General features: G+C 34.8%; 2 long non-coding RNA genes across 2 annotated transcripts; one reads left to right on the top strand and one right to left on the bottom strand.

The window, feature by feature from the left end:
• The first annotated feature begins 13,235 nt into the window (after nucleotides 1-13,235).
• LOC116160648 lies at nucleotides 13,236-14,462 on the top strand. Its single transcript, XR_004143272.1, has 2 exons — nucleotides 13,236-14,060; nucleotides 14,231-14,462. It is a non-coding gene; the product is annotated as an uncharacterized LOC116160648 (long non-coding RNA).
• A 2,063-nt stretch (nucleotides 14,463-16,525) lies between these two features.
• Nucleotides 16,526-17,645, bottom strand: LOC116159154. The gene is made up of 3 exons (XR_004142894.1): nucleotides 17,608-17,645; nucleotides 16,894-17,547; nucleotides 16,526-16,843 (listed from the first exon to the last, which is right to left on the bottom strand). It is a non-coding gene; the product is annotated as an uncharacterized LOC116159154 (long non-coding RNA).
• Nucleotides 17,646-21,250: the final 3,605 nt, after the last annotated feature.

Raw genomic sequence — 21,250 nt, 5'->3', positions numbered from 1 at the left:
CATGTTTGGTGCTTCCATATTATGGGTGCTTCACAAGTCAGCCATGCCAGTTACTTAAAAAACTCGTGCAGTTGTTGTAATATTTTCATTCACTTAAATAGTGTATAAATTGAAAACGGTAAGTTCTTATATCTGTAGGATTTTTTTAATGGCAGAATTTGGTGTTCTGATATCGTTGAGTGATGACGCAATTCGCTTTTAATGTTCATTGCAAATATATTTTGACATAACTGAAAAAAACCCATCGGATAAGATGACGGAATAAACAATACGGCTAAGATGACGAATTCGTCATTTTACCCGAAATGTTCGTCATCTTATCCTCATTGCCAAAAAATTGAATTTGTTTGTTTTTTCGTAAAATGTATACCTATTACCTTTGTTTTTTTTTAAATAGTGTTGCAAAAATACCGATAATGGGCAAAACCTATCACAGGAAAACAAATAGACAGGGATGGTCTCGCGAATGTATGATTGAAGCTTTAAACAAAGTAAAGCAGGGAGATTCAGTAAATGCCACGGCAAAGAGGTTTAACATACCGGAAGCGACTTTAAGACGTTATGCCAAAACTATCCCAATAACGTAGGTCTTATAATTAATTATAATTCTCTCAACTAAGTAAAAATGTTGTTTTTTTAGAATTTCCCTACAAGTGCTGGACGATTTAAAACCACATTTTCTGAAGATCAATTCCTGAATCTTAAAAAATACGTTGAGGATGTAGATAGAAGAGCTTTTTGAGTTACTAGGGAACAGTTTGCCCGAATTGCTTTCGATTATGCGGAATCACTTAACATTCCACATAGATTCAATAAAGATAAGAAAAGAGCAGGAAAAGATTTTGTTCAAGCCTTCATGACAAAATTTAATTTTTCACTATGTAAACCCGAAGTACTGCTGCCAGGTTGGCTGCCTTTAACAAAAATTGTTATATTCGGAGCTTAGGCTGCTGAAATTATAATAAAGGTAATTCTATTAAACATCTTTATTATTGATTGAACCGATGTCGTCTGTAGGTTGACGTCCGGTAGTGGCGCATGTACCTAACTTGTACATTATGTTACATCTCCCTTTCAACAAGATAACTTCGATTACAAATTTAAACTAATGCTAATTTACTTAACCTATACATAATCCTTATATCTAATAGGCATTTTGATTTCTCTTTTTAATCGTTTTGTACTTGGTTCCGAGTTTACCTCACGATTTTTGCATTTATCACTTCCACCATCACTATTGTCACCTTCACTTTGATTTTCCACCTTACCATCTACAGCTACACTATTTTCTACCTTATCATCTACGCTATTTTCTACCTTATCACTACCCTGCTCTGTACTGTTTGTCTCATCTATGTCAATGTTACTATCAATAGTTGACCTTCGATTTGTTATTGAAGCTGTGCCCGCTTTTTTCAAAAACCATGAATTTCGTTTTAGTACTGACCCTTTTTCATCGCACACTACATATGACCTGGGAGTGCTACCTTTACTAATAATTTTTCCAGTTCTCCAATTTGAATTTTGATCATTCTTTATATAGACATGCTCATTGTTTTTAAACTCGGGACGAGCTTTTGCATTCCGATCATAGTACAACTTTGCTTTCTTTTGTCTTTGCTTTACTGCCTCTGTATTTATGTTAACTACTTTAGGTTTTAATTGAGTTTTAGTAATTGGTAATGTTGTACGTAACATTCTGCTATTCAATAATTCTGCTGGCGACTCATCTAAACCAGACAGTGGGGTTGCCCTATACTCCAGCAGATGACCAAAAATTTCAGAGTTTGTTTCTTCACATTTTTTTAACATGTTTTTGCATATTCCTACAGCTTTTTCTGCAAGTCCATTAGATTTTGGATACCTCGGACTAGCAAAACTTAGTTCCATATTGATTTCTTTTGCAAATTTTTTAAACTCTAAACTATTATATGGATTATTATCTGATACAAATTTGGATGGAACTCCAAAGGTAGAGAAAATTTCTTTCAGTTTGGTAATGACTTCCTTAACAGTTTTGTTATTTAATTTTTTCAGTTCGATCCACTTGCTATAATAGTCAACTACCACTAAATATGAATTTCGATTAAATTCTAATATATCTGAGCCTACTTTTTCAAAAGGTAATTCTGGAGCTTCATGAGGGATTAGTGGCTCTTTAACGTTTGCCCTACTAAACTTTTTACAAACTCCACAGTTAGTTACAAAATTTTCTATGTCTGACGAAAGTCTAGGCCAATAGAAAAGTTTCCTACCCCGCCTTTTTGTTTTTTCTATCCCAAAATGAACCTTGTGCAGTTGTTGTAACATATATTTTCTTAAGGATTCTGGAACAACTAGTTTATTATTATAGAAAATAATACCATTTTTGGTTACTAACTCATTTTTAATTTTAAAATAATGTTTCAACTCTGCATTGTTAAATTGACTTTTGTGGTTTGGCCACCCACTTTCACAAAATTGCTTGACTATTTTTAATGTATGATCAGTTTCTGTTTTGTTTATAATCTCCTCTAACCTATCTCTTGAGATTGGTAATTCCATTTCAACACAATGAACTACTTCTAACATTTCAGGATCATCCATCGTATTCTTATTTATATAAAATCTAGACAATAGATCTGCAATAAACATTTGTTTTCCTGGTAAGTATTCTATTTTGAAATTATATTTTAGTGTTTTTAGTCTCATTCTTTGCAATCTAGATGTTATTTTATTTATATCTTTTTCCTGTATTGCAACTAAAGGTTTGTGATCTGAATTTACTGTTATTCGCTTTCCATAAATAAATTGATGAAATTTATTTAAACTATAACAAATGGCCAAATACTCTTTTTCTATTTGAGCATATCTTGTCTCAGTTTCGGTTAGACTTCTAGAACAGAATGCTACTGGTTTACCTCCCTGCAACAAAGCACCACCCATGCCATACTGACTTGCATCTGTTTGTACTACTATGGGTTCCTTTGAATCAAATATTTTAAGTGTTGGAATATTAATAATGCTCAATTTTAATTTGTTAAATGTTTCTCTCTGTTCATTACCCCATATGAACTCAACATCATTTTTTATTAATTTTCTTAGAGGACCACAAAGTTCTGATAGTTTGGGTACAAATTTACTCAAATAATTTACCATACCTAATATCTTTAATAAATCCTTCTTATTTGACGGCTCACTTAAACATGTGATCGCTTCAATATAATCAGGGTCTGGTTTTACACCTTCATGAGAAAACTCCTGCCCTAAATACTTGACTTTACTGACCTTATATTGTAATTTATCAGGATTAAATTTAATGTTGTACTGTTTTGCCCGTTCTATAAACTTGTTCATTAACTCATCATGTTCTTTTTCATCCCTACCAGCAATTATGCAGTCATCAAAATAAATTCCTATTCCAAGATTTTGAAAAATTTTTTCATTAATTTTTTGAAATACCTCAGGGCTTATTGATAATCCAAATGGTAACCTCAAAAATTTAAATTTACCAAATGGGCTAATGAACGTGCATAAATTACTGCTTTCCTTATCAATTGGTATTTGATAGAATCCATCTTTCATGTCTACTACACTGAAAACCCTTTTGTTTTTTAATTTTACTCCAATTTCGTCAATAGTGGGTATAGGATATTGTTCTAAACAAATATTTTTATTTAACTGTTGTGGATCCAAACAAATCCGCAACTTTCCATTTGGTTTTTCTATGATTACAATATTATTCACCCACTCAGACGGACCTTCTACTTTTTCTATGATACCTTTTTGTACCAGCTCCTCTAAAGTCGTTTTTAATTTTTCTTTTAGCGAGTCTGGCACCCTTCTACAAACGCTTACAAATGGCACATAATTATTTTTTAATTTAATTCTATGTTCCATGGGTATTTTACCTAAACCTTCAAACAAATTTTTATTTTCATTTATAAATGCAAATTTTAACTTTTCTTTTGGGTCCCTTCCATTACTCCCATTTTCTTTTAACTGACTGACAGAATCAAGCCTTGCAACTAAATTTAGTTTTACACATGCATTTAATCCCAAAATTGGATCACTTTCTACATCTACCACAATAAATTTTAATTTATACTCTGTATTCCTTAACTTGCAATTCAAAATTACATATCCTTTTACTTTTATTCTATTATTACCATATGTTATTATTGTCTGATTTATTTCTTTTAACTCTTTTTGTTTTTGTACTTTCTCTAACCATTTTAAAGGCAACACATTGCACTGTGCGCCCGTGTCTAATTTGAAAGAAATTTTAATACCGTTAATTGTTACATTTTCCTTCCATAGCTTAATGCTACTTTCACACCCTATTTTATCTAAACTAATTAAATCAATATAACAATCGTCATCATCATCATCGTCCTCTACACCCGCTACTTCTAAATTATTGATTTTGTTTTTCTTACTACTAACATTCTTTCCATGCATAAACTTATTCTTATTCCAATTTTTAAATTTACACCCAATTGCAAAATGATTCAGTCCATTACAATTGTGACACGTTTGTCCATACGCAAAGCATTGTGCTATTTGATGATTTCTCCCACATTTACGACAATCATACGTATTACCTGGTGTTTTTGTTGTCTTGCCACCTGTTGCTGCGAGTTGATCTCTCTTTCCTTTTCTTATGATGTCTACCTTGGCATGCTCTTCTTTTAGGCCTTCAACTTGCCTTCTGGTAACTTCGGTGAGCCTGCAGTGCTGCTCCGCATCCTTCAAAGTTAGTTTTGTTTGCCGTAGTAACCTCTCCTGCAGCACTACATCAGTGATACCTAAAATCAATCTGTCCCGTATTAGTGAGTCCTCCTGATCTCCAAAATTACAGGGCTTCGCTAAAACTTTCAAGTCTTTTATGAAACTGTCGTATGTTTCTTCCGTATTCTTGTTCCTCGAGAAGAATTTAAACCTATCATACGTTTCATTATTTCTCGGTTTACAGTACTCTTGAAAAGCTTTAATTACTTCATCATACTTTGCCTTTTGTTCATTAGTGAGACCTAGCGTTGTGTATACTTCTTGTGCTTCTTCTCCCGCTACATTGAGAAATATCGCAATTTTTCTTTTTTCTTCGGCAGTACTTAAACCTGATGCTTCCATGTATATATCAAAAGCATTCTTAAACTTCTCAAAATTCTTGTTTAATTGTTGGTCAAACACCAAATTCGGAGGTGGCTTGAAAGACGATTCCATTTTCACGTGCTTAACCTTACTTTTCTTCTTATTAAATTTTCAGTACTTTACTACTTGTTATTATTAGATGCCTTCTTTCTTACTTTTTAATATTTCTTACGGTTTACACCTGACACCATGTTATATTCGGAGCTTAGGCTGCTGAAATTATAATAAAGGTAATTCTGTTAAACATCTTTATTATTGATTGAACCGATGTCGTCTGTAGGTTGACGTCCGGTAGTGGCGCATGTACCTAACTTGTACATTATGTTACAAAAATAACGTCGAATCATTCTTCGATCTCTATAAAGAAATCCTTGCAAACAAGAAATTTGAACCTCAACAGATCTACAACATAGATGAAACTGGTTGCTCAACAGTACCCACCAAGACACCAAATGTACTGAGCCCAACTGGAAACCGCCGAGTTGTAAAAGTCTCTTCGGGCGAACGGGGCGTGAACGTCAGTGTTGCGTGCTGCTTCAATGCAACCGGCCACTACGTGCCCTCTTTCTTTATTTATCCACGTGTACGTATGCAGTCGCACTTTTTGGCTAACGCCCCAACTGGATCAGGAGCCGCTTGCAATGAGTCAGGCTGGATGAAATCTGAAACAGTTGTCCAATGGTTAGAACATTTTGTAAAACATGTTAGGCCGAGCAATTCTAACCAAATCCTCCTACTCATGGACAATCATTCGTCGCACGTAACATTGCAGGCTGTAAACATGTGCCGCGAAAATTACATTACTATCCTAGGATTTCCGCCACATACAAGCCATCGTATGCAGCCACTTGATGTTGGTTTCTACGGTCCGTTCAAAACAGCATACAGTCGTGCCTGCAATGATTTTTTGATGGAACATCCAGGACAAACCATTGGAATTAAAGATGTTGCTGGTATGTTCAACGTGGCCTACAGCACAGTAGCTACAACTCGTAATGCTGAGAGAGCCTTTAAATCCACAGGACTACTTCCACTTGTTAGTATACACATTTTAGTTTACAAACCTATAGCAATTAAGTAGTAGTGGCAACACTGCACATGTAAGGTAGGAGCATTGAGTTAGAAAACTAAGGTAGGAGTGTGTGAATGTCGTTTTAGCTGTACCTTGTGTTTTGTATTAAGTTCTTTTTCTCAATGTTCCTTTTCAATATATAAATGTAATTAACCGAGTTATTGCTTCCTGGCTAATTTCCACATCAAACCTAACACCACTGAACTCCCAGATATTTAATGACAGTGATTTTGAGCCCTCCCTTGTTACAGAAAAACCAGATCCATCTACTAAACATGCACAAGTACGCGAAGAAACTGCTAAAATTGCGAAAGGACAAGAAGAAAATGAACCATGCCAAAATGTGATCGATAACAGTTCAATGCCAAGGTTGAGAACCAAGGAAGCTTCTTCTCCTGTTCGAGCCATTAGCCCTGTAGCTGGACCTTCTCGTATTATTAGCGAAGAAACGGACACTCCTCGTGTATGGGAAAGAACCCCTACAAAAGAACCGATAGGTTTACCACCCATGCCAAGTGCTGCACCGAAAGTTAGAAAACAAAGGGCAAAATTGCCTTCGCTACACATATCAAGTACTCCGGTGAAAAGAGAGTTGGAGAAAAGGGAAAAAGATAAGCAAGCAAAAGAAAAAAAGAAGCAGGAGATCAAATTAAAAAAAGCAAGAATAGAAAGAGAAAACAGAAACACGGCATTGCAAAGACGGAAAGGTAAAGAAAATAAAAAAAATATATATCCTCAACGCGATTCATCATCGGAGTGTGGGTGTATCCACGTTTAGCTTTATGATGTCTGAATTAATGTTAGTAGTGTATCCCTTATTACTATGTCGCAATGAGACATACCTACTGCGTTCGATTTTTTAGAAACTTTTCCAGCCAATTCAGGGCAGTGCCTCTGACGCCGTAGCAAGACAATTTCTGTAACAGTAGATTATGGTTGACACAGTCAAATGCTTTCGTGATATCGCAGTATATCCCAATAGGCAGTTCTTTTTTCCCTATCGACTGAAGCACTGTATCGTAGAAGAAAAGAATTGCATCAGTTGTGGATTTATTAGGTCTAAAGCCAAACTGGTTAGGTATGAATATTTTACATTTTTCAATAAATCTTTCTAGTCTATCCAAAAAGCAATACTCAAAAATTTTTGAGAAGACGGATGTTATAGAGATAGGTCTAAAATTGTTTGGAGTGTATTTATTCCCCTTTTTGTGAACTGGGATAATTTTTGCCAGTTTAAGGGCTTCTGGAAACGCGCCACTTAAAAAGGATAAATTACCTAATTAAAAATGTTAAGGGCCTCACAATTACGTGAGAGATTATACGAACCAAAAAACAAGGAAAGTCGTCAGGTCCTGCCGATCTTTTGCTTTTTATTTTGTTATTGATTAGGTAAGTAACATTATGATAAACTTATATTAACATAATGAATTATACACTGTTGTAAACGTCTTTAAAGTAGCTATACGATGGTCTATTAAGTTTTCACACCACAGCACCATAATCTTGACTGTAGTGTATATATGGGGCAATAACGGCCACATCGTTGCGGGAAATGCCGGCCGGCCGTGATTACCCCGATTCATTTAATCGTACGATTGTTAAAATCGTGAACTCTACAGATGCCTTGTAAATACGGAAGGACTTCCAGTAAAGGACAATGGACTGCCCAAGATATGTATAATGCTGTAAGTGCTGTGATTGCCGGAAGAAAAGTTCGAGAAGTTTCTCGGGCATTTTCAATCCCACGCAGCACATTACAAGGAAGATTAGCAATTGGAAATGTTGCAGCCCCTACCTTTGGAAGAAGACCAGTGTTTTCTAAGGAGAAAGAAGAAGAATTAGCAATGACCGTTATTAGACTTTCAAAACTTTTTTTTGGTTTAACACCAGAAGAAATCAAGCGTTGCGCCTTTGACTATGCATCAAAGAAGAATTTGAAGCATCCATTCTCCGAACAAAAAAGACTTGCCGGCAGAGACTGGCTGGATGGTTTCTTGAGACGGAATCCGCGAATTAGTCTGAGAAAACCAGAACCCACAAGCATTAATAGATTACATAATCACAAATACCACATTTAAAATCCTTCAAAACTTTACTTTTTAAAAGGTGTTTGTTAAGATCAAATTTATAATTTGTTTCATAATCACAAGTAGTACATTTAAAATTCTTAGAAACATTATGAATTATTAATTATCCTGGGTCCTACGTTTCCCTAATACGTCGTTGAAGTTAGCATCAGCTTCAGAAATGAGAAACGAATTTTTACAGTGGACCATATAAATACTTCGAAATTATAATTTATTACTAAAAAAAATAGGGTTAAAGGGTTAGTACCCAATTGTCAAAGATATAACTTTGCAAATATTTAAAATATAAAGGTATAATCTACCCTACACTAAAAACAAAACATTAAAAAATTCTTAGAGGGTAGAAAAAAATTTGTAACAAGTTTATACTTAAATTAACATTAGATACTAATATAAGAAGTGCTATGAACGTATAGCTTTGCAAATATTTAGAGTTTAAGGGGTTAATCCACCCTACATTAGTAAAAACATAAAAAAATTCGTAGAGGGTGGAAAAAAATTTGTAACAAGTTCATACTTAAATTAATATTAGATACTAATATAAGAAGTGGTATGAACGTATAGCTTTGCAAATATTTAGAGTTGAAGGGGTTAATCCACCCTACATTAGTAAAAACATTAAAAAATTCGTAGAGGGTGGAAAAAAATTTGTAACAAGTTCATACTTAAATTAACATTAGATACTAATATAAGAAGTGCTATGAACGTATAGCTTTGCAAATATTTAGAGTTTAAGGGGTTAATCTACCCTACACTAGTAAAAACATTAAAAAATTCGTAGAGGGTGGAAAAAATTTGTAACAAGTTCATACTTAAATTAATATTAGATACTAATATAAGAAGTGCTATGAACGTATAGCTTTGCAAATATTTAGAGTTTAAGGGGTTAATCCACCCTACACTAGTAAAAACATAAAAAAATTCGTAGAGGGTGGAAAAAAATTTGTAACAAGTTCATACTTAAATTAATATTAGATACTAATATAAGAAGTGGTATGAACGTATAGCTTTGCAAATATTTAGAGTTTAAGGGGTTAATCCACCCTACACTAGTAAAAACATAAAAAAATTCGTAGAGGGTGGAAAAAAATTTGTAACAAGTTCATACTTAAATTAATATTAGATACTAATATAAGAAGTGGTATGAACGTATAGCTTTGCAAATATTTAGAGTTTAAGGGGTTAATCCACCCTACACTAGTAAAAACATAAAAAAATTCGTAGAGGGTGGAAAAAAATTTGTAACAAGTTCATACTTAAATTAATATTAGATACTAATATAAGAAGTGGTATGAACGTATAGCTTTGCAAATATTTAGAGTTTAAGGGGTTAATCCACCCTACACTAGTAAAAACATAAAAAAATTCGTAGAGGGTGGAAAAAAATTTGTAACAAGTTCATACTTAAATTAATATTAGATACTAATATAAGAAGTGGTATGAACGTATAGCTTTGCAAATATTTAGAGTTTAAGGGGTTAATCCACCCTACACTAGTAAAAACATAAAAAAATTCGTAGAGGGTGGAAAAAAATTTGTAACAAGTTCATACTTAAATTAATATTAGATACTAATATAAGAAGTGGTATGAACGTATAGCTTTGCAAATATTTAGAGTTTAAGGGGTTAATCCACCCTACACTAGTAAAAACATAAAAAAATTCGTAGAGGGTGGAAAAAAATTTGTAACAAGTTCATACTTAAATTAATATTAGATACTAATATAAGAAGTGGTATGAACGTATAGCTTTGCAAATATTTAGAGTTTAAGGGGTTAATCCACCCTACACTAGTAAAAACATAAAAAAATTCGTAGAGGGTGGAAAAAAATTTGTAACAAGTTCATACTTAAATTAATATTAGATACTAATATAAGAAGTGGTATGAACGTATAGCTTTGCAAATATTTAGAGTTTAAGGGGTTAATCCACCCTACACTAGTAAAAACATAAAAAAATTCGTAGAGGGTGGAAAAAAATTTGTAACAAGTTCATACTTAAATTAATATTAGATACTAATATAAGAAGTGGTATGAACGTATAGCTTTGCAAATATTTAGAGTTTAAGGGGTTAATCCACCCTACACTAGTAAAAACATAAAAAAATTCGTAGAGGGTGGAAAAAAATTTGTAACAAGTTCATACTTAAATTAATATTAGATACTAATATAAGAAGTGGTATGAACGTATAGCTTTGCAAATATTTAGAGTTTAAGGGGTTAATCCACCCTACACTAGTAAAAACATAAAAAAATTCGTAGAGGGTGGAAAAAAATTTGTAACAAGTTCATACTTAAATTAATATTAGATACTAATATAAGAAGTGGTATGAACGTATAGCTTTGCAAATATTTAGAGTTTAAGGGGTTAATCCACCCTACACTAGTAAAAACATAAAAAAATTCGTAGAGGGTGGAAAAAAATTTGTAACAAGTTCATACTTAAATTAATATTAGATACTAATATAAGAAGTGGTATGAACGTATAGCTTTGCAAATATTTAGAGTTTAAGGGGTTAATCCACCCTACACTAGTAAAAACATAAAAAAATTCGTAGAGGGTGGAAAAAAATTTGTAACAAGTTCATACTTAAATTAATATTAGATACTAATATAAGAAGTGGTATGAACGTATAGCTTTGCAAATATTTAGAGTTTAAGGGGTTAATCCACCCTACACTAGTAAAAACATAAAAAAATTCGTAGAGGGTGGAAAAAAATTTGTAACAAGTTCATACTTAAATTAATATTAGATACTAATATAAGAAGTGGTATGAACGTATAGCTTTGCAAATATTTAGAGTTTAAGGGGTTAATCCACCCTACACTAGTAAAAACATAAAAAAATTCGTAGAGGGTGGAAAAAAATTTGTAACAAGTTCATACTTAAATTAATATTAGATACTAATATAAGAAGTGGTATGAACGTATAGCTTTGCAAATATTTAGAGTTTAAGGGGTTAATCCACCCTACACTAGTAAAAACATAAAAAAATTCGTAGAGGGTGGAAAAAAATTTGTAACAAGTTCATACTTAAATTAATATTAGATACTAATATAAGAAGTGGTATGAACGTATAGCTTTGCAAATATTTAGAGTTTAAGGGGTTAATCCACCCTACACTAGTAAAAACATAAAAAAATTCGTAGAGGGTGGAAAAAAATTTGTAACAAGTTCATACTTAAATTAATATTAGATACTAATATAAGAAGTGGTATGAACGTATAGCTTTGCAAATATTTAGAGTTTAAGGGGTTAATCCACCCTACACTAGTAAAAACATAAAAAAATTCGTAGAGGGTGGAAAAAAATTTGTAACAAGTTCATACTTAAATTAATATTAGATACTAATATAAGAAGTGGTATGAACGTATAGCTTTGCAAATATTTAGAGTTTAAGGGGTTAATCCACCCTACACTAGTAAAAACATAAAAAAATTCGTAGAGGGTGGAAAAAAATTTGTAACAAGTTCATACTTAAATTAATATTAGATACTAATATAAGAAGTGGTATGAACGTATAGCTTTGCAAATATTTAGAGTTTAAGGGGTTAATCCACCCTACACTAGTAAAAACATAAAAAAATTCGTAGAGGGTGGAAAAAAATTTGTAACAAGTTCATACTTAAATTAATATTAGATACTAATATAAGAAGTGGTATGAACGTATAGCTTTGCAAATATTTAGAGTTTAAGGGGTTAATCCACCCTACACTAGTAAAAACATAAAAAAATTCGTAGAGGGTGGAAAAAAATTTGTAACAAGTTCATACTTAAATTAATATTAGATACTAATATAAGAAGTGGTATGAACGTATAGCTTTGCAAATATTTAGAGTTTAAGGGGTTAATCCACCCTACACTAGTAAAAACATAAAAAAATTCGTAGAGGGTGGAAAAAAATTTGTAACAAGTTCATACTTAAATTAATATTAGATACTAATATAAGAAGTGGTATGAACGTATAGCTTTGCAAATATTTAGAGTTTAAGGGGTTAATCCACCCTACACTAGTAAAAACATAAAAAAATTCGTAGAGGGTGGAAAAAAATTTGTAACAAGTTCATACTTAAATTAATATTAGATACTAATATAAGAAGTGGTATGAACGTATAGCTTTGCAAATATTTAGAGTTTAAGGGGTTAATCCACCCTACACTAGTAAAAACATAAAAAAATTCGTAGAGGGTGGAAAAAAATTTGTAACAAGTTCATACTTAAATTAATATTAGATACTAATATAAGAAGTGGTATGAACGTATANCCCAGTCAACACGTAACTCTCGGTTACATAACTGAAAGAGCTCTACTAAGTAACATTGATATGTTACAGTTGTAACTGAAATGATATGTAACTGAAAGGGCTCTAAAAGGTAACAAAGATATGTAACAATTGTAACTGAAATGATATGTAACATAGAGGTTGGAATGTTCTATACCAAACACGTAATAATCACTTACATAACTGAGAGGGCTCTAGAAGGTAACAAAGTTATGTTACAATTGTAATCGAAATGATATGTAACATAGAAGTTGGAATGTTCTATACCAAACACGTAAAAATCACTTACACATAACTGAAAGGGCTCTAGAAGGTAACAAAGTTATGTTACAATTGTAATCGAAATGATATGTAACATAGAAGTTGGAATGTTCTATACCAAACACGTAATTCTATTCTATTCTATCAGGGGAGCCTTTACAGGCAGCACTTAGGCTCATCAAAGGCCCATTGTGCTAACCCCCTCTCTAAACAACCAAAGCTTAGAGTCCGTTCCCTTCAATGAAGGATAAGACCCTGTTTAGCCTTAGTTTCCTCACCTCCCTCGGTTCCAAGTAACTGTCACCGAGGAGTTTATGTCTGTCCCTGATCAGAGCGTCACAGTAACAGACTACATGCTCGGTAGTTTCCTCTACCTCGCCACAAAACCTGCACGCACGTAATAATCACTTACATAACTAAAAGGGCTCTAGAAGGTAACAAAGTTATGTTACAATTGTAATCGAAATGATATGTAACATAGAAGTTGGAATGTTCTATACCAAACACGTAAAAATCACTTACATAACTGAAAGGGCTCTAGAAGGTAACAAAGTTATGTTACAATTGTAATCGAAATGATATGTAACATAGAAGTTGGAATGTTCTATACCAAACACGTAATAATCACTTATATAACTGACAGGGTTCTAGAAGGTATCAAAGTTATGTTACAATTGTAACCGAAATGATATGTAACATAGTGGTTGAAATTGGCCCAAACCGCTTGAAGCACTGTTAGGGTCTTAGGGAAGTCAAAGTCTCAAAGTGGCCATTCTAATGATGAGCTATAATGGCATATGAAGGTACATCAAGGTTGTTAATACAAAATTTTTTTTCTTATCCATAAAATAGGTACACCATCTTTTGCGCAGTCTCGTACTGTCGTGAGAGTCGTGAGACGCCATTTCTATCTCCTATGTGACACGCTGTTGATGAACGGAATTTTTGTGGTGTTTATCTACGGTTTTTTGTGAGAAGAGGTAAAAACTTGTTTCTTTTTGATGTTAAACCGTTATTTTCTAATACAATTAATTCATATTACCTATTTCGTTAGGTGAAGTATATCTGAAAAGAAGTACGCATATACCTCTAGTGAAAAGTAAAGGTTAACGGCTACGGGACACATAACCTCAACCTCGACCTCAACAGTCAACTTCAAGCGAAAGATAAAGTTCTTTTTGACGCTATATTGAAATAAGTCGGTGTTGTTTTGGTTCAGTGTTTGTGTAAGTATAAATTTATATTCCACCTTTTTTTGTTTGGGGATTAGCTGTTCCCTTCTTGGGAAAACGAATCATTTTCCGTTCAAGCATTTGGAATTGATGCACTATTTTTACATAATGAAAACTGTTTTGGTGGGAACGCAGTTTGCCTTATAGAACTTTCTTTTATCCAGATGCCGTTCGGCAAACTTTCCCCGACACTAGCGAAAGTACCATTGAATTGAAGGTGGGTGAGTGGTTACGCTTAAGCACGCTGAGACAGTCAAGAGAAAAACCTCTCCAAAATCAATAATTTTATTATATATTATTAATGAATATTTGAAATGTATCTATTGTGATAATATTCTACATTTTTAGGAATTGTTATTTTGTTTTATTTTATAAGAATATATCTTTATTTTTTCACTGCTGCAGTTAGTTATTTTTACATTACTGTAGCCTTCGTTTGCGTTACATAAGGCTCTCATGTATACTAACATATACATATTTGTTGCGTAACTACCATATTTACTGTAACCTTCAGTTGCGTTACATACAACCCCCATGCAACGTAATGTTACATATATGTTACATATTTGCTTAAACCTTCAGTTGCATTACATATTACTCTAATGTAATGTATGTTTGTACCTATATACGATACATAACTGGGTTATTTGTTGTGACATTCCGTTGTGTTACTTATTACGTTCATGTAACATATATATACATGTATGTTACATAGCGTGACGTATTCGTTACGTTACACCGTTACATAACAGTGCTAGGCGTTTTGTGTTACTTGCATGTAACATTTAAGTTACTAGATACATAACGAACCACCTAGTTAACTATTATATTTATGAATCGGTTACGTTACAATGTTGACTGGGATCAATATAAATTCCTACCTTAAGACCTTCTAGGACCCTTTCCATGGTAGACTGAAAAATTGCAGGAGCACTTGAGACGCCATATGGAAGTCTAGTGAATCTCATTAAGCCCATATGGGTGTTGATAGTTAAGAGCTCTTGACTTTGCTCTTCGACAGGTAATTGCAAATACGCCTCCGACAGATCTAGAATTGTGAAAACTTTACCATTCTTGATATTATGACAGATTTCATCCAAGGTAGGGAGAGGGTAGTAATCGGTTCTCAGGACAGGGTTAAGGGTTTTCTTAAAATCTACACATATTCGAATACCACCATTTTGTTTTGGAACACACACTATGGGACTAGCAATATCTGCGTGTGTTACCGGAATTAGAATACCATCTTTAATCATGGTCTTTAACTTACTTTCTATCAACTCTTTCATTTTGTATGGCACTGTATATGCTTTGTGATAAACCATACTCGCATCATCTTTTAGAACTAAACGAGCCTTGATACCAGTTATGCCATTGACTTTGTTTTCGGAAAAGACTTTGGGAAATTGCTTTTTTAAATCTGAGACAATATCGTTCCCCGTAATAGAACATATACTGGTGTCAAAGTTCCTTGAATAAGGACTAAAGGCACTTCGCCATGACGGTAATATTACATCAAGCCAATTCCGACCCATGAGCGGGAAGGAACTATTTTTCGTTCTAGATACAATCAACGACAACATATGACTTGGACCAGTAGCACTCAACGACACTCTTACATTCATTTGTCCTACACTCTTGATCTCGTTTCCCGACATCTTGCATTTTAATGTCTGTACCTCTTATTCGCTCCGAGCTAAAATTACAACTAAAGTATTGTTGACAACAAATACTTACAGCTGCCCCTGTGTCTATTTCCATAACTATTGGATTATTATTTACATAGACTTTACATAGGACAGGTACCGACTTTTTGTTTGATACGTGACTGATTGCGAGACTGCGAACTGTATTCATTTCCGCCGTTAAGGAATGAACCCCTTGCAGGTCGCCGTTTTCTTCTCCTACAGCTGTAACTTGGTTTAATTCTAGCACGTCCACGCCCCCCTTGATGTTCGGACTCCATCTCTTCGACTTGACTGACCCACCTGCTCTTCTTTGCACGGCATACTGTTGAGGTGTGCCCCTCCCAAGTAACACAACGTGCTGTATAATGGCCATCAGTACGTATTTGCAGCTATACTCGCAGCCAAATAGTTTGGCGCAGTTTCTGCGAAAGAAATGTAGCAGCGATGTGAAGACGTACCTACTGCCAAAATGGCGAGTCATAATCAAGCTGCTAAGACGTCACCTCAGCCATTTGGATTGGCAGTGGTGGTTAGAATGTCGAGCAGCAAAAGCGCATCGTTAACGTTAACGTCAGTTAAAATTATGCGCTGTCATAACGTCACGACAGCCAACACTGTGACCAAACTGCAGCCTAAATCTGTTTTTATTAAAAAGGAAAAAAAAATAAAATTAATTCATTATTGGTGTTTCTGCGGATCCTATTTGTTCCTACCATACACATTTTTTTTATTAGCGCGTTTCATACCGCCATCGTTTTCACCTACACATACTTTTTTTAGTAGCGATTCTCTGGAGGTGGTCGGATTCGAACTCCTGCCTTTACCGTCTATAGAAACATACCAAATTGCGTGCATCGAAATATCCATCTGCGCTAATCTGTAACATGACGAATAGTTCTGAACTCGCGAGTGTTAAGCGAAGCGTTGTTTTTGTTTATTAATAGTAGTGTTTTTAATCATAATTTAAGTGTTTGAGCCAAATTACGTTCAAATCAATGCGCGGAAAACTCATACGATGAGATTCATGATTGTATTCTCCAATGACCGTACATCTTGTGCATCTGTTATATGCATTGAAATTCACAACACCTGCAATTAAAATTTAAATTCTGCTATTTCCTATACCTTAGTATCCTTACCTTTTGCAAATGAACGAGCTGGAGTGTCGCAAATGAAGCATCTCACCTTTAAACTGCATTTTATTCCATTAATGAAAATCCCATTCTTTAAAAGAGGTTTTATTTCTTCTACAAATGGTGTTAAATAACCCTGAACACTGGGTGGTTTGGTGGTACCACAATAAATGCCCACTACGAATGGATGCAAGTTTCGCATATTGTTTATTAAACACAAAATGGGCCAAAATTCCATTTTTGTACTGTTGTATATTGGTAACCCATCAATATTGAAACTTAATTCTAAATTAGTTGCACTATCAATCTTAGGTAGTAAGTTAACAATTCCCTTTTCGAGTCCATATTATGCCAATAATGGCCATTGCCCATTTTCGCAATTGTTGTTTCTCTGGGGGTTTGTAAAAGTGTTCTTGATGATTTTGGTAGGTTAGGTAATTTAAGTACATGTAACATCGTTAACAATGCTGTAATGGCAACATGAGAGATATTAAATGAAATGGCCCATTGTCGTAACTTTTCATTGAAATTGTAAGTTATTACATCTTCATCTTGCGAGTCACTGTTATTTCGTAAATAACTTTCTTCAACGCATTCTTGATCGTCACTGTTTGATGAATCGATTGTTTCATCAACTGGTAATAAGGAAAGAGGCAGTTTCTGTAAGTGTATAGGTAAAGGTTTAAAGTAGAATATTGGTTTAAATGTAAAATCACACACCTGATTAGGGATTTGTATATCATTGGTTTCACTTAAATGTTAAATGTCTTAAATGTTTATTTCGTACTCTTTCGTAGCATTGATAGTTGTAAAGTCCGACTTCACCGACTTTTTAATGTGTCTATAATAGGTTCCACTTAATTTGAAATTTTTCAATTTTTGAAAATTAGCACTTGAGAGTTTGAACTTCCCCATAACTAATAATAACACCTATAAGAATCGCTTATATACTTATAAACACAAATCAGCTGCTTTTTTAATCCAGAATGCCAGAATTCGCGGCTGAAATGACTAACCTAACTGCCAAATCTCAACCAAACAGAATTTCAAGCGAATTCGCTTTCTTATGAGGTTAAGGTAGCGCTGTCCCACCTAAAATTTAAGCTAAAATGCAGCGCACTTAAATGACTGTCACATGGCAAAATCTGTTGCTTTCTAAGCGATGTGATGACCAAATAACTGCCAAATGGAATTCCAAGCTTATTTTCCAACAGTTGGAACTTTAGTAGCGCTGCTACAGCCAAATAGTAAAGCTACATTGCAGCTTGCCAATATTCAGCGATTAAGGTACTGCGAAAACGTTTTCACAGCTAATTTTTGGCTATGGTGGCATAAAAGTATTTCTCGTGTTACTTGGGCTAGCTTCCTATGACATAGGAAGCAATCCCAATTAGCTGCCGGACACGTACTTGGGTTATGTTTTCGATTACAACGAAAGCATGGCTTGTAGTTTTCCTTTTTGCTGAACTTGAAGTTCTCACGATCACCTTGACTTTCGTGAGTTGGATAAACTTTTGACGTTTTGAACTGCTGTTTTTTCATAACTTTGTTGACATCAGCTGGTTGTAGACTTTTTGTTTGCTCAGATGCAGTTTCCATGGAGAGTGCTGTACTGCATGCTTTCTCGAACGTAAGGTCACTCTCCGACAACAATTTCGTTTGAATGTTCTCCTTTAATAACCCGCATACAAATCGGTCACGCAAAGCTTCACTTAAAAATGTTCCAAATTGGCAATCCCGTGCAAGTTTCTTCAACTTTCGGACAAATTCCCCCACAGACCCATTCACCCCCTGACTACACCGATAGAAACGAAACCTCTCTGCTATGACAATCTTTTTTGCACTAAAATGTGTAGTTAGCGCTTCCTTTAACTGACTGTAGCTTTTACTCTTGGGGTTATCTGGTGATACCAGGTCTTTTAAAATCGAGTATGTTTCCGTTCCTATTAAAGTTAGAAACAACGGAACCTTTTTATCTTCTTCGACTATATTACAGATAAATAGCAGATCCATTCTTTCTATGTATGCTTCGATATCCGAAGTTCCAGGTGCAAACGGTTCGATTGTACCATATATATAAGAGAAGGATTGTACCAATAAGAGCCATTTTGTTTTAGGTTTCACGGTCACAAACGACGCTTTATGTTCACGCTTCAGGTTCAAAGCCTCGTCGCCAGATATGTTGTGTCATATAAGGGATCGATCGGTTACATTAACAACTGCAGGAATTTATTAAAATGGACTTTAATAATAAATGCATACAGCAATTATGATTATTATTATAAGAGTCATTTCCTACACATGACAGACAACGACATTACACTTAAGACTCGCACGAAGTTATCAACTGTTCTCGTTGACAGTCACCAGTACCAACCCCATATTTAACTAACACTACAATGTGTAGCAGACCCAATTTCATGTTATGATTAAATACCACTCACAGTTGTATAAAGACCCATTGTTTCTTGTATGGATCAAATATCATAGTTTCATTTTAAATTTTTTTAATTTTTGTTTACGTGCGTATCCCATCTTACAAATTTATCTTACTTCGAGCTTGTTGTGGTAGATCGGTGGAAATTGTAATGGAAAGTGAACTCAGGGAGCCGTCCTTAAGGGCAAGGTCGTGTTCATGGTGCAACGGATATATCAGGCGCCGCGCCGCCGGTTTTAAATATTTTTTGCTTTAACAATGGTTAAAATTCGAATTGTATTGCATTTGATTTGCTAATCGTAATGACATGGCGCTTAAATTGACAAATGTTCGTATTGATATTTCTGACACTATACGATGTTTAGAGATACCAGATTCATAATTCCATAAACATCTCATATTACGCTAACATTAAATTTCGTGTAAAATTACACAGAAGTCAGGTCTCTGTTCTGTGCTTCAGAATTAATGTAACAATTGGACATTGACACTCTAATGAACGATTTTGCGAAACTTGCTATATATGTTTGTGTGGCTGTGCATATGCACGTGTGCACAATTTTTTGCTTTGGTAGTATTTTATGCTTACGAAGAATATTGTTGACGAGGTTAAGAAGAGAACTCTTTGGGAAAGTCAGTGATGCATTTTAAATATTTCCATTCGCAAATATTAGTTTTGCCTAAAAGTAACATTTGCGAATTTTGTAACTAGTGTGCTAAATCGAGGTCCGTGAAGTTAGCACGGTCATTGAAAGCACTAACGACGGTACATGATCACATTGTTAGTGCTTCGTTAGTGCCTCTTAGTGCTTCATAACTTGCATCAGCACGACCGGCCGTTTCCGAGAAAACGACCCCCCCTTATGTAGTGCTGACTTCCTACCCTCGTTAAAAGCACTAACGACCGGACAAGTACTGATCGTTAGTGCTTCGTTAGTGCCTCTTAGTGCTTCATAACTTGCATCAGCACGACCGGCCGTTTCCGAGAAAACGACCCTCCCTTATGTAGTGCTGTCTTCCTACCCTCGTTGAGAGCACTAACGACCGGACAAGTACCGATCGTTAGTGCTTCGTTAGTGCCTCTTAGTGCTTCATAACTTGCTATCAGCACGACCGGCCATTTCCGAGAAAACGACCCTCCCTTATGTAGTGCTGACTTCCTACCCTCGTTGAGAGCACTAACGACCGGACAAGTACCGATCGTTAGTGCTTCGTTAGTGCCTCTTAGTGCTTCATAACTTGCATCAGCACGACCGGCCGTTTCCGAGAAAACGACCCCTCCTTATGTAGTGCTGACTTCCTACCCTCGTTGAAAGCACTAACGACCGGACAGGTACTAATCGTTAGTGCTTCGTTAGTGCCTCTTAGTGCTTCATAACTTGCATCAGCACGACCGGCCGATAATCAAGTAAGGTGTTAATATAATAAAGTCCATGGTGGTATGAAAAATGTAATTAAAATATTCGTGAAACAAAAATGTATCCCGAATGGTACACTATGAACCGGCGATTCCCTAACCGGCAATGGCCAAACCGGCGACGACTAGCCGGCGCTATGCCAAACCGGCGTTCAGTTAAACCGGCGCTATGCCTTGCCGGCGCTCGTTCAACCGGATGCATTCCTTTGTGTGGATTGGATTAATAAAACGCATAGTACCTATCTATTAAAAGTTACGATCAATGCCAATGCCGACAGAACAGTTATATGTACTTAGTTAATCTGATTTCTCTTGTTTGACCACTTTGAAAATCATAGTTAAAGTGCTAACAAACCCTCCAGTACCCCACCTAAAATAATCTGAGAATTCCATCGACATGTTCATATTATGGCCATCCATGCATTCAAAATGTGGATGTTACATAATTTGCAGATCGCATCGACTGAACAAGCGCTCATATGCCGCCTTGACACACGCCGGCATGACCG

This window comes from Photinus pyralis, unplaced genomic scaffold, assembly GCF_008802855.1.
Source record: "Photinus pyralis isolate 1611_PpyrPB1 unplaced genomic scaffold, Ppyr1.3 Ppyr1.4_LG1, whole genome shotgun sequence".
NCBI lineage: Eukaryota > Metazoa > Arthropoda > Insecta > Coleoptera > Lampyridae > Photinus > Photinus pyralis.
This window is presented reverse-complemented; position numbering and strand designations above follow the sequence as displayed.